General features: G+C 36.3%; 1 protein-coding gene across 4 annotated transcripts in view; it reads left to right on the top strand.

The window, feature by feature from the left end:
* The window catches only part of FHIP1A (FHF complex subunit HOOK interacting protein 1A), a 79,701-nt gene that overhangs the window by 9,131 nt on the left and 56,285 nt on the right, over positions 1-14,285 (top strand). The window contains exon 3 of one of the 4 annotated variants that reach the window (XM_058192756.1): positions 8,028-8,129. The exons of the other annotated variants lie outside the window; for them this stretch is intronic. The gene's annotated coding sequence lies outside the window, so the exon portion shown is untranslated. The remainder of the gene's footprint in view (positions 1-8,027; positions 8,130-14,285) is intronic. 4 annotated transcript variants of the gene reach the window in all.

Below are 14,285 nucleotides of genomic sequence, written 5' to 3'. Positions count from 1 at the left end.
CCTTCTTTCCTTCCTCCCTCCCTCTCTCCCAGGAGGCAGGTAGATCACACTTTGATCTTCAGAATCATCTCGTAAGTTTTTTCCATCAATCACAGTTGGTAACTATACATTCTTTATTCTCTGCCAGTTTTAATTTTCTGTTCTTGGATCATGTTGTTGCTATGCATTGAACACTCCCACTTGTACTTATTTAATTATGTGTAAATTTATTGTTATTTTTGAACTATGGCTGTTACTGTGTGTATTATTTGTTTTTTTTATTCTGTCTTTATTACTTTAGTAACTCAAGGCAGTGAAACCTACTTAACACTTCTTTATCCTACTATTTTCCCCATAAGAATAATCCTGTGATTATTGGGTTGGGCTGAGACAAAATGGTTGGCCCAGTCTCCCAGCCAGCTTTCATGCCTAAGTCGAGACTATAATTCACGGGTGTCTAGGCTAGCATCTTAACCACTACAACAAACTGGTTCTTAATTAAGCACAAAGTTGTATTGAGTTCCTCCCTTCCCATCAAAATTGACTTTGAAGTTTGTGATACATTTTGTACTATTAAAATAAGTAGAAAATATTAGATAGATAGATAGATAGATAGTTTTAAAAACTATTTTTTTCCTTATAGGAATTGATATTACTGTAGGTGAATGCAAAACTTATTAAATTGGATTTACAACACAGAAGTGCTGACCCTAAATTGTATATTAGTTTATGGAAAAATAGTTTTCTTAATTTGCTTTTAAACAAAATGAAAAGACTATTGGCAAAATTAGTGGGCTATTGGCACAAAGTGGGCTATACTAAGAAACAATGCCAAATAGGTGAGGACTACTTTGACTGTAAAAGCTATAGTAACAGAATAGTGACAAATCTGAATGTGCATCCCCCTCACTCCCTTTGTCTTGATGTGAACTAGGGTGAGGCTTGATGAGACATTTTAATTTCTCAAGCTATCATCTTCTCTGGCTCAAGCTCCATTGCCTTGGTAGTGGCTGGTCCTTCTGTCCTACAAGGCCATTTGCTTATGCTCTCTGTAGTCATTGACAAGGTTGCATAGCATGTATTTTTAGCAACTTGTTTTGGGATTTTACTCTCTAGCAGCATCGTATTTATTTTATGGTATGGTGTGCTGTTAGCTCTAGCTGTTCCTACATTTCCCCATTAAAATATTATGCTGTTAGTCATCTTTACTGAGATAAATCAAAAAGTTGTCAACTAATTTTTAATTTCCTATTAATTCATATCTTGTGCTAATTAGCTATGGTTAATAGATAAACCAAAATTTAGCTATGGTTTATAGACAAACCATCACTCTTAAATATATTCAGTAAATGTTATATTGTTTAAAGCATTAAACAATTCTAATTACAGTTTTTATTGATTTTTCAAGGCAAAGATAAACTGATTTCACAGTACATACAGCATGACTGCTGCTGTTTTAGGAATAGAGCTTAATTGAAACTTGATTACAATTACGTATAAGAAAGGAAAGAAAAACATTGTTATCTTCTTCCAAAGAGAAATGAACAGCAGTTTTAAATGAGTTATTCTCTTCTGGTAGAAAATGTCAAAAAGCAGAAATCACTGCAAATTGATGTGCTGTCACATGGGAGTATTTGGTTAATAGTTCCCAATTGTAGCAAAGAATGAGACACTAAAAAGTCCATAAATCATTATAAAGACTTATCAGCAGCAAATGCAGAAGTGCAATACTGATAAATAAGAGGAACAGTTTAGAAAAAGGCTGCAATATTACATATTTATCATATGATGATGGCACAGAGAGATCTTTTGCCTGAGATTTAGTTTAAAATATTACATACTGCCTTTTCTTATGATATCGTGTTGGTGATATTTGCCTTCCCCCTTTCTTTCTCAGCTATAAGTTTTAAGGTAATTGCCTTATTTCGCTTTTTATCATTGTATTTATTATGTATGCATAATTTAAAAAATACGTAAATGCTGAACATTTTATTGATGGGTGCTATACAAAAAGGGATGCAGTGGCTCAGTGGCTAAGATGCTGAGCTTGTCGATCAGAAGGTTGGCAGTTCAGCGGTTCAAATCCCTAGCGCTATGTAACGGAGTGAATTCCCATTACTTGTCCCAGCTTCTGCCAACCTAGCAGTTTGAAAGCACGTAAAAAATGCAAGTCGAAAAATAGGGACCACCTTTGGTAGGAAGGTAATAGTGTTCCTTGCGCCTTTGGTCATGCCGGCCACATGACCATGGAGATGTCTTTGGACAGCGCTGGCTCTTCGACTTAGAAACTGAGATGAGCATCTCTCCTAGAGTCAGAAACAACTAGCACGCATGTGTGGGGGAACTTTTACCTTTTATACAAAATTATTTACTATAAATATTGTATTTTATTTCTGAGGATAGAATTATTTTCTAGGATTGTTCTTTCAGGCTTTCACTAAAACATTGTTGCACTTTGGATGTTACTGTTCATATTTTTAAAGCAGTATCTAAGTGATAGTGTAAAGTTATATAGCTGCCATCAAAAATTGGCATGGTTCATAGTTATAAAATTATACACATGATAGTTCAGTATACACTTCTGTTACCCTGATAGCACAGAATTGCATATTTTGTTTTCGAAAAGCTAAGCAGGTTGGTGAGATTTAAACCATCTGTACACTAGATTAAGTTGCTCAAGGCTTATGGGAATATTTGCAGATGGGCTACAAAAACTAACCAGAACAGATTATTCTATACATAGGAAAAAGAAAAATAACTATATTTACCGTATTTTTGATTATGTAAAGAAATATATTATTGAAGTCTTTATAGGATAATTTTTGAGATTTTATTCTTCAACTAGAATTCTTGCTTGATGTTTGTATTGTAGTTTTCATTATTTAGCATGAAAGAAATCAGTAATTGCAAATTATTATCTGAAAATTGAGTTAATAATCATTGATGGGTACAGGTTACTATGGGCGAATAATAATGCATACATCTTTCTTGTTTTCCTTTTAATTTTACCATAAAAGTCCTTTCTTTTTTTTAATAATAAGTTTTTTATTTATAACACAACACAAAATATCAAACACAAAACACATAACATACATTCCCTTTTTATAACTGTTTCGTAGCAGTGATCTCCTAATATTTACATTTTCTCCCAATTCCCTTTATAATATTTATATCCTTCTTGTCCCATTATCCCTTATTACTCTATAATTCCTATCACCCATAATATTAAATTTATTCATTTTATACACTTACATACATCTTGCACTTATTGTCCTTTCTTAACCATAATAACACTGAAGTAATAAAGCTTATATGACCATGACATGAACTAAGGTGATATATTTTATTTATTTTATTTTGTCACAACAGTATACACAAACAATTGTCATAGATAAAACAACATGTATTGAAGAAAATATATAAGTAAAAATATGCATCAATAATATTAATTTGATATATGTCTATGACATGAATTAGAATTGCATCCTAACATGAGGCAAGTCTTCTCTGTCATGGTGTCTGTTTTGAGCCTCTCCCCAAAATACAGAAGCCCTGATCTTGCCCGCCTTTCAGAAGATCGTGAAGACTTGGGGCCTTGATATTAATGGTGATCTGGTGTGAGTGTGGATGTGTCTGGATACAGTATGTCAGCATAGAGATTTAGGTGTCTTGATCTAAATTCTTTTAATTGTTTGTACATTTGGATTGTGTTTTTATCAGAGGTGGGTTTCAGCAGGTTCTGTCCAGTTCTGGAGAACCGGTAGCAGAAATTTTGAGTAGTTGGAGAACCAGTAATAAAAATTCTGACTGGCCCTGTCCCCATCTATTCTCTGCCTCCCAAGTCCCAGCTGATTGGGAGGAAATGGGGATTTTGCAGTAACCTTCCCCTGCCATGCCCACCAAGCCACACCCACCAAGCCACGCCCACAGAACCGGTAGTGAAAAAATTTGAAACCCACCACTGGTTTTTATATTTGGATTCTGTTTTTATATTTTTTCCACAGCTCCTCTGGTAGAAAGTGATTATATACATTTCTTTAAGAAATAAACAGAAATAAAAATCATCATACAAAAATGTAGTTGGACAAGCTTTATGTCACAATTTAGTCATGTACCTCTTGTCCTCCATGGACAATTATGATTAGTATGCTAGTATGCAAACTAAAGTATATTTAGTTTGTAGCTGAACTCCAATATATAGATGAATGTGGTATTTTATTATTTATACAGTTGTTGTTCATTTTCAAACAAGGAAAAAAGGAGAACTGCTCTTGCGGAAAGGGTTGTTCTCACACGGATTCACTAACCAAAATTTGCAGATTACTCTTGGGTCACTTTCTACTCAGTGATAACAAAATTGGGATGAAACCTTTTAAGAAACTTTATTTGTTAGGATAGAATTTGTATTTTTTTTAAAAAGTATTTTTATGCTTATTGGTTAAAAGTAAAATAGTTTAGGCAAAATGTTCTTTTAAATGTGAAGAAATGAGTGATGCCTAAAGAAAATTCATGTTCAAATTACTGTGCTACATAGATCAGGAGGCACCAAATTATGTGTAGCCTTTAGAGATTTCCAACTTGATGAGAATAGATTTAATAAAAAGGGAGGTGAATAGGGTGAACACTGGCGGAATTGAAATCAGAATATGAGCATGAAATTGGGCTATGATAGCTGTTGTTCATGTTTCATCTTGATTTTTATTTGAAGCACACAGGTTCTTTCTCAACAGGAAAAAAAGTAAAGAAAAATTATTGTTTATATTACTGATGCTTGAGATTTATTTTGCCTTACAAATTAAAAGCAAATTCTTAATAGTAGACAAATTGGCTGGGGCTACAAGTGGTTGGATTGTGTAGACTGGGCTGAAGCCACGCTGGCTTGATCTTTTCTTTTCACGTTGGGTAGACCGGATCCGGCCCACGGGCCTTGGGTTTGACACCCCTATTGTAGAATAACAATTAGGGCTCTTCCTTAAGGATACAAAAATGTAGCTGGATGGGAAAAGATTTGCAAGAAATTTGGGGAAAGAAATTTGGTTTCTTCAAATGAAAAACTTGTGTGTGTGTGTGTGTGTGTGTGTGTGTGTGTGTGTATGTTTTCTGAGGTTTTCGTGGGTGTTTGTATGTAGGTCTTTGGTTATTCGGGTTTTCTCCCGTGTAAAATTGGAAGTGTCTTGGCGACATTTCGACGAAGTTTCATTCGTCATCTTCAGGCTTCAGCTTCGTGCTTCTGGGAGCAAAGCTGAAGCCTGAAGATGGCGAATGAGACTTCGTCGAAACGTCGCCAAGACACTTCCAATTTTACACGGAAGAAAACCCGAATAACCAAAGACCGACCGACCTACATACATACATACATACGTACATACATACATATATATATATACTTATATCATTCGGAATGAATATAGACTGATGGATAGAAAACAAAATATGAATTGTGTATGGCCCAAGCATTAACAAAGGGTATTAGCAAATAAATTAACATACCGAAAGAATTAATGGAAAATGAAAGTAATGAAAAAGGCTGGATAAGGTACAAAATGAAAATTATTACATTATAGAGTGTCACAGAAGTGTGTTAACTGTTAAGTTACAAAAACGGAAAATATGAAGATGGATGCTTGGCAAAATGATGAAGAGAAAGAGGCTATGGATAAGGAAAAATCATGTAAGAAAGTGAATACTGAAAGAAAGAAAATGACAGATATGCTGTATACAGGGAGAAAAATGCAGAACAAAGTACAAGTTAATTAAAAGAGGTGGAAAACATGACTTTGATGGATATTAGAAAATGTTACAGAAGTGGAAGAAGAAAAGTAAAGCAGAAAATTCCAGCAAAGTAAAGATAAACACATGAAATGATTTTGAACAAGCTAAATTTCGGGTTTGCTGGGGGAAACTTTAGAGATTTGCACCGCAGCAGGTCAAAGTAGGGTTGAAACACATACTATGAAACTACGAGTTTAAGAAAAATTATGAAAAGGAAATAATATATACTATGAGAATGTTGAAAAAAGTGGCTGAGCTGCAAATGGCAGTTGTATAACTGGAGACTTTTTAAAATATACTGTAGGTTGGTTTGCATATAGAAGCACTGTGTAATTTGTTTAACAAATGCTGAATAAGGCACATGTGTAAGAGTTGTTTCTCAGAGTTACAAGAATTCAAGTAGTTGTATAAAGCACAGTTTCATAAATTTCCCAAACTAATATATGCATAGATATATTAGGTTTAAATGGAGAAGGATTTGTTTGTTGGAATTCTTACATCACTACTGCTCTCATCTGAATCAATATTGCTAAAGAAAATTCTTTAAGAGTCATGGCTGGGGGAAAAGCAAATTATTAATGCTGGTAAAATTAATTCTCCTAGGGTTCCAAGTATTTATTTTTTTGGGAAATGGATTAAAAATATTCCAAGTACATTTCTTATTTCAACTTTCCTGGTTAGTATAAGAAATTGAAATGGAGAATGCCTGGTCACACGATAATCTAGTTAGCTTTGAAAATGTGCAACTTCCGAGTAAATATTCTAGTGTGTCTTTGTATCTTAATTGGAGTTTGGGTTTTCAAGAGTCCAGCCAGCCACATAAATGTCCCCTGTATTCAGGCAAGTCTTTTGATCTTCTCGTTTTTGCTTTCCCATTTTTCATCAACACTTAGTAGTATTTGGATATCATTTTATAACTTCCAGACTTTCTGGATATTTTTTTTCGGTGCATGTTTTCAGTTTAACCATAACGTGTATCTGCATAATTTGATTTCCTGGAGCTAAATTTCAGAATTGCTAAATTCTGCAGAATTGAAACTGTATGACATTTACCCTCTGAATTTTCTGTTAAAAAGAATGATCATAGGTTTTTAAAGTACTTGTTCTACTTTTGATGTGTGTTGGCAAAAATGCTGATTGGTTTTCTTTTTTGTAATTTTTAGAACTTCTGGTTAAGTACAGAAGGATTTACAAATTTTTCAATCTTTTAACATATTACTATTTTCTTCATCCTATCTCTATATATTTTGCTTAGAATTATTGCTGCAATTATCGCTGCAAATCCTTCTCCACCCCCCGTTTTAATAAATAGCAATCAATCTAGATGACATGTGATTACTGTTTTCATTGCAGAGGGTTCTATTAATGAATGTGATCATTTACACAGTGTCACTGTAGTATTGGCATGCTGAATAATTTAGAAGACTGTGGCAGGTAAGATAGCTGTGTAGTGTCCTTGTTACTATAGCAATATATTTGCTTAATGCTAATATTAGTCATTATAACTATGTGTCTCTCTAGATTCAGGAAACCTATCTAGGCCGAATTCTGCCTAGAGCAGTTCATTTTCCATGCTTATATGGTGATTGGTCTGATCCTTGTGGGTTGGGTTTAATATCCACAAAACACACAATTGGACTGTATTCAGGATGCCAGAATAACAGATTTGGAAGGGATTGTGGAGGTCTTCTAATCCAACCCAGTGTTGGGTTCCAAAAAATTTTATTAGCAGTTCTGTGGGGTGGCTTGGTGGGCATGGCTTGGTGGGCATGCAGGGGAAGGATACTGTAAAATCTCCATCCCCTCCCTACTCCAGGGGAAAGTTACTGCAAAATCTCCATTTCCTCCTGATCAGCTGGGACTTGGGAGGCAGAGAATAGATGGTGGTGGGGCCAGTCAGAATTTTTACTACCGGTTCTCCGAACTACTCAAAATTTCCGCTACCGGTTCTCCAGAACTGGAAATCCACCTCTGATCCAACCCCCCGCTAAGGCAGGAAGCCCTGTACCAATTCAGACAAATTGTTGTCCAATCTCGTCTTAAAAACCTCCAGTGCTGGAGTACCCACAACTTTGGTGCTTTTCATTCCTAGAAGCAACTTTGTCACAGCTGCACAAACTTCTATTTTTCCTAATCTTTTGGTGCTTCTGTTTGTCATTAATTCTATTCATGGTAGTCATTTTTGTGAGGTATTTTGTCAGATATTGGAAGGTATTTGGGTAGCATAAAAATACAATATATTTTTATAGCAATCATTTTTCTTTTTTATTATAAAGGACACTATTACAGGGTTGTTAACTAATGGTGTCTGAAATTGATTGGGATGCTTGTTACAAACCATCTTCTGAAGACTCTGCAGTCATGGATACTTAATTAAGGTAGGCTGTTACTATTCAGTCTGAACTTGCTGACCTCCATCCGGTTGTCTGGCTGGACTATTCTTAGCTCTTCTAACAAGAACTCTTTTCGACTCAGATCTGATATACGAAACATAGAAAGAAAATGCTTTGTGTTCTTGGCTAAATCTCATAAATATACAACAAACCTTGTGTCTTTTCTGGGACACAAGGTATAGCTGTGTAACGATTCACTCTTACAGATAGGTTTTTTTTAAAATGAATTCCAACCAATGAAACCAAGTGTTTGGAAAAACCAGTTTCTGGAAAAACACCACCACCAACACTGTACAACAATCCCCAAAAGCAGAATTCCAAATAAAATCAACAGTTGCAGTCAGATAGACTAACTAAAAAAAACACCCTCTAGTGATCCCAGGAAAGTCATTTTATTGTTTTCAGAATTTTGAAACTCTATTCAAGTTTATCTTAGTCTCATTTTATATTAAAATCGGAGTGGTGTTGTTTGAATTTCTTTCTCAAACTTCCTTCCATCTCTGACCTCTGTAAGCTCTTGGCCTAGTCCCTCCCTAACAGCTCTTGCATAGCTTCCCAAAGGTCAGCTATAAATTCCTTTATTGCACACTGATTTTTTTTTATCACTGTTACTAATTCCTGGACCAAAAAGTATGTTTGTAAGAAAAAACTGTCTAAAACAGAAGCAACAAAAGTAATACATTACTAAATCTTGAGGTGATCCTCATTTAATGACTATCTCATTTAGACACTTCATAATTACGACACAGATGAACCTTTATGATCATTCTTCTGAACTGCAATCTTGGAAGGTCATAAGGACAGTCATGGTTTCCCTTAGTAGTCACTTCATTTCATAATTGTTTGCTGAACTGGTCCCAGTTGACCACAAAACAAGGACTACATGTATTTCACCTCTGTCACGGACTTCTCGGTTGTCATTATATTTTAGATGTTGAGATGCATTTTAGTCTTCTATACAGGGCAGTAATAAAGAGTAGTAAATAAATACCTCTCTCAGGTACACACTTTGTTCTGAAGCCTTGGCTTATATAATCACGAATTATTGGGAACTCAGCAATATGCAGACAATTATGGTTTATAAAACATGGCTTGGTTTTATGGCATGAATCCAAATAATGGGAATTTAATCATGATTTAGTAAATAATATACAGATAGTTCTCCACTTACAATAGTTCATTTAGTGACCGAAGTTACAGCAGCACTGAAAAATTGACTTATGACCATTTTTCACACTTATGACTGCTGTAGCATCCCCATGATCACATGATTTACATTTGGATGCTTGACAACTTGACTCACATTTATGACGGTTGCAGTGCCCTAGAGAGTCTGTGATCCCCTTTTGCGATCTTCTGACAAGCAAAGTCAATGGGGAAACCAGATTCACTTAACATCCTTGTTACTAATTTAAGAACTGCAGTGATTCCCTTAACAAATGTGGTGAGAAAAGTCCTAAAATGGGGCAAAAGTCACTCAATAAATTTCTCACTTAACAGCATAAATTTGAGGGGCAATTTTGGCCATAGTTTGAGGACTACCTGTATAGGTATCTTCACTTAATGAACCTAATTGGGATTAGAATTTCCATCACTAAGCAAATGAGTGGTTAGGTGAAGTGTCACATGAGCACACTGCTTAGCAACAGTAGTTAGGTGAAGTATCACATGACCACACTGCTTAGCAACAGTAGTTAGGTGAAGTATCACATGACCACACTGCTTAGCAACAGTAGTTAGGTGAAGTATCACATGACCACACTGCTTAGCAACAGTAGTTAAACTTAACTCAAACTTCAGCGGGTTGGCAACTGACTCATATTTATAACGGTTGCAGTTTCCCCGGGTCATGTAATCACCTTTTGTGACCCTCTGACAAGCAAAGTCAATGGGGAAGCCAGAGTCACTTAAGAACTTAACAACTGCAGTGATTCACTTAACAAGTGTGGCAAGAAAAGTCATAAAATGAGGCAAAAATCACTTAACAATTGTCAGAAATTTTGAGATAGGCATGATCTCTATGCAATATGAAAAGGAAATTGCTCAGTACTGTAGAGGTATTACAGAAATAATAGTAAAAGAGTGTTGCAGGTGCGATACATTCCAAACACAATGACTGTTATATTTTTTATGACTCTGTCAAACAAGGAAAAAGGTAACCTTTTTCTATATAAATTCATATCTAAATATCAGAAATAGGAAAGGGAAGATTACACTTTGGCAGCCTGCAGTTACAATAATACAGTTATATTTACCATATAAATATATTTATAAATTTATAAAGCAGGATTCAAGTTGCTATATAACAATAAAAATACTACCCCTTGGCATTTAGTACTTGGGAAATCAGTTAGAGTGCTACTGAGATCACTATATAGTACCTAGATATTCAGATGCAGCAATTACAAATGATTTTATGTTGTATCCACAAAGCAATTAACACGTGCTAGGAAATATTTACTGTTTATTTTTTATAAACATGCCAATCTATTTTCACCTCTCTCAGGGTGTTACTTGTTAATACATCCTTCCTTATAATAAGGCCAAGGCTGTATGAGTTTTTTCACAATTCTAAGTTAGGAACTCTTATTTTTTCTTGCCTTGCTACTCTACACTCCCTGCATGTTTTTTATTTAAGTATTTTTCTTCATTCATTGAGCAGTTCCTCAGGGACACTGGGAAAAAAATGGATTCCCTGCCTATATCATGTTGATTCAAGCTGAAAGGCTCTGATTCTTGGGGATTTTAATTGTCAGATAATCCTCGAGTTTCATTTCTCAGGATTAACAGAGCCAGATACATGCACAATGCACACAGGCTATTATTACACTGTTCAAAATCTGTGCCCCATTGGTATGTCTTATAAAATAATTGGGGGCAGGGAGGACGTTCTGTTTTCTGTTGCAGAAAAGATAGAAAGGAAAATCACTTTTCCCTCCCCCAGATAACCATAGCAATTAGAGCTGCTCAGTGATCTGGATTCAAAGGGCAAAATGTAATTTAGTATGCATATGAGTGTGGATGCTGAAACATATGAAACCAAATGCGTATTCCCTTGGGTCATGTGCCAACTGATTTATGGATTTCCCACAAGTCCTACTTGCATACTCGGAAATGGTTTAAATCACATTTTCCCCTTTCAGTTGGGATCTTTGTAAATCTTAACAGGAATATCCTATTAAGCATCTATTTTTTAAAAAAAAATCACAAGTACATGAAACCAATTGAAAACCATTTAAAAATACCACATTCACAAGCCATATATGAGCCACTGTGGCACAGTGGTTAGAGTGCAGTACTGCAGGCTACTTCTGCTGCCTGCCGGCTGCCTGCAGTTTGGCAGTTCAAATCTCACCAGGCTCAAGGTTGACTCAGCCTTCCATTCTTCTGAGGTGGGTAAAATGAGAACTCAAAATGTTGGGGACAATATGCTTAAAATTGGCTGTGAAGCATTGTAAAGTAGTACATAAGTCTAAGTGCTATTGCTATTTTAATAACTGTTTATATGCTTGGAGAGTATCTGGAGGTTCAAGTTTCTAGGCCTACAGTTTCTGTATAATTAACACAGAACTAGTTGCAAAAAGATTTTATTATGTGTGATCCAGAATGGTTGCAATACTTCTCTAAAAGATTAATCTGTATGTTGGCAGAATGGGAGTACATATTTTCTTGGGTGTCTGTTCTTCATAATGTTAGATCAGCATATACTATCTTCTTTAACATACCTGTCAAGCAGCACAGTAATTTAAATGGTCGAATATCAAGGTAATTTATAAAGACTATACTGTACAATATATGAAGCAAGATTCATAACTTTTAAGATTTGAATAGCAAGGCATTCTTCCTCGCCCTTTCCATTAATTTGACCAAAGACACTTGGTGGTTGCAAGAGTAGTAACATTTCACAGACTCCTTTCTTGGCTGAATCATTGCAGACGTAAAGCTTGGTAGCTGTCAGATTTTCAGGCCACAGCAAGGTCACTTCTGTTAAATCTGTCTTGTCCCCACAACAGAATGTGGAGGGAGAACTGAGAAGCTATGGATGTGGAGGAGTATTGGAGGAATGTGGATGAACTCTGACAAGTCAAGAGAAACATGACTCAATCTAGTAAGACTTAAAACGGTAGCTCGAGATATGTTGTTTCCACACTTCTTCAAAGGTATAAGTAAGAAGGAATGGAAACAACAACCAAAATTAGGGCATCCTCTACACTGGCAAGAGGTACACAGCTACATCTTCTTTTTAGACAAGAAAATCATGCAGTGGTGGATTAGCACTGATAAGTCAGTATTAATTTCCCATAAATTATGATTCCAAGACAGGGAGGAGAGACACTTACTGATCCTATGTAGCTTATATTGAACATATTGCTGAAATGAAGCAGAAGCATTGAGAATTTGGGTTACAGCTGTTTCCTCTGTCATTGCCAGAGGTCAATCATCTGGAAATCTGACCTTCAAAAAGCCAAACATAAAAAGAGAATATCAACAAAGTATTCAGAACAGGAGAAGCCATACCAACATTTTTATTGATTGTTTACAGTTGTATCTAGATTTTTCTAGACCAATAGTTGCCAACCTTTTCAGCTTTATGGACCAGCCTGGGACGGGGGCGGGAGGAGATGGTTCCACATAAGCAGTGGGCAAGCATGTGCACATCCATTTGTGCAAGTTGTGGACATGTGCGCCCACCTCTTGCGCAAATGGTCATGCACACCCACGCTTGTTGTCCACTACTTACGTGGCCTGGTTATGAAGGGCTCAAGGCCCAATAGTGAGCCATGGCCTGGGATTTGGGGACCCCTGTTCTAGACTATCACATGCTGAGGCTAGTGACTCAAATGCTGGAAGATGGAACTCAAATTTAGATCTCAACCTCATGGTTATTCCTTTCACAGAGAAGTAGCTATTTGAAGAGTTGATTCATTCCTTGTAGAAAACAAAGATAAAAAGAAATCCTTCTCTTCAGCCCTGAAGAATGATAAGAGCTTGTGCATGAGAAAGCCACATTTATCATTTGATTCCATATACCAATTTCTGGAGCCCCCGAAAAAAAGAATCAGCCACTGGAGTTACCAAACCGATCAACACAGATAGCATTAACCAACAAGGTGGAAGAGACAAGTACCAAGGAGAATGCCCCTCAGATGCCAGTATCTGCCAGGTGACAAAAAGTTTGGTGCAAATGGAAACACACATACACATGTGTTTTGGAAACAGGAGGATATGTTTCTATAACAAGAAACCACCTGATTAATTCCTATAATGACCTCATATCCCAAAGCAAGAAGAAGGCGCTCAGGCTGAAGGAAAGAAGAAGATTTTTAAAGGTCCAAGTTTTTCAGATTTGAATATATGAATAAATAATAACAACCTGTTTCCATTCAGTGCTTCCATTTTAAATGGGGCTCCATATCAAAGAAATGGCAGCAAGGATGTTCATAACTAAAGCTGAAGATGAATCCAGAACAGAGTCTTCAGAAAGAGGCTATCTAATTAAAGATAAGAATGGAGAAACTACAGGTAGTCCCCAACTTATGACTGGTTGTTTAATGACCACTTGAAAATAGAGTGGTCTCAGAAAGGGTATGTTACCGCACTTCAAGCTGTTGTAGAACATTGTGCTGTCTCTGATTGAAATCTGTTCCTTGGCAATCTGTTCAGACTTATGATCAGTTGCAAGAGTCCCCGTAATCATGTGATCACCATTTGCAATCTTCTCTGCCAGATTTCCAAGAAAGCCAATTGGGAATCTAGCAGGGAAGGTAGCAAGTTGTTGGAAGGTAGCAAGTTGCCGAGAGAACTTTCTCTTGCCTCTGGGAATTGACTGAAAGAGCTGCCTGCCAGAGAGAGCTGAACTCCTTTAGCAAGATGCAAAAACACAGCTAAGATCCTGGTGATTCAAATTGATTTTGCACCCCACTGAAGGCATTCCCTTCTGTGTATGGAGGAGAGATTTCGTTCCCTTGCAGGATGCAGAAATGGAGCTCAGATCCTGACAATTTGAACTCTGTTCCTGCACCTCATGAAAGGAGTTGCCTTCCACATGTGGTTCCCGCTGAAGAAATTCCCTTCCATGAATGGAGGAGAGATGACATCCTTCAGCAGGCAGCAGCTCTTTCAGCCAGCCCATAGAGACAA

Source organism: Ahaetulla prasina, chromosome 8 (genome assembly GCF_028640845.1).
Source record: "Ahaetulla prasina isolate Xishuangbanna chromosome 8, ASM2864084v1, whole genome shotgun sequence".
NCBI classification, from domain to species: Eukaryota; Metazoa; Chordata; class Lepidosauria; order Squamata; family Colubridae; genus Ahaetulla; species Ahaetulla prasina.
Note: the sequence above shows the minus strand (reverse complement) of the source record. Positions and strands in the feature narration are given on the sequence as shown.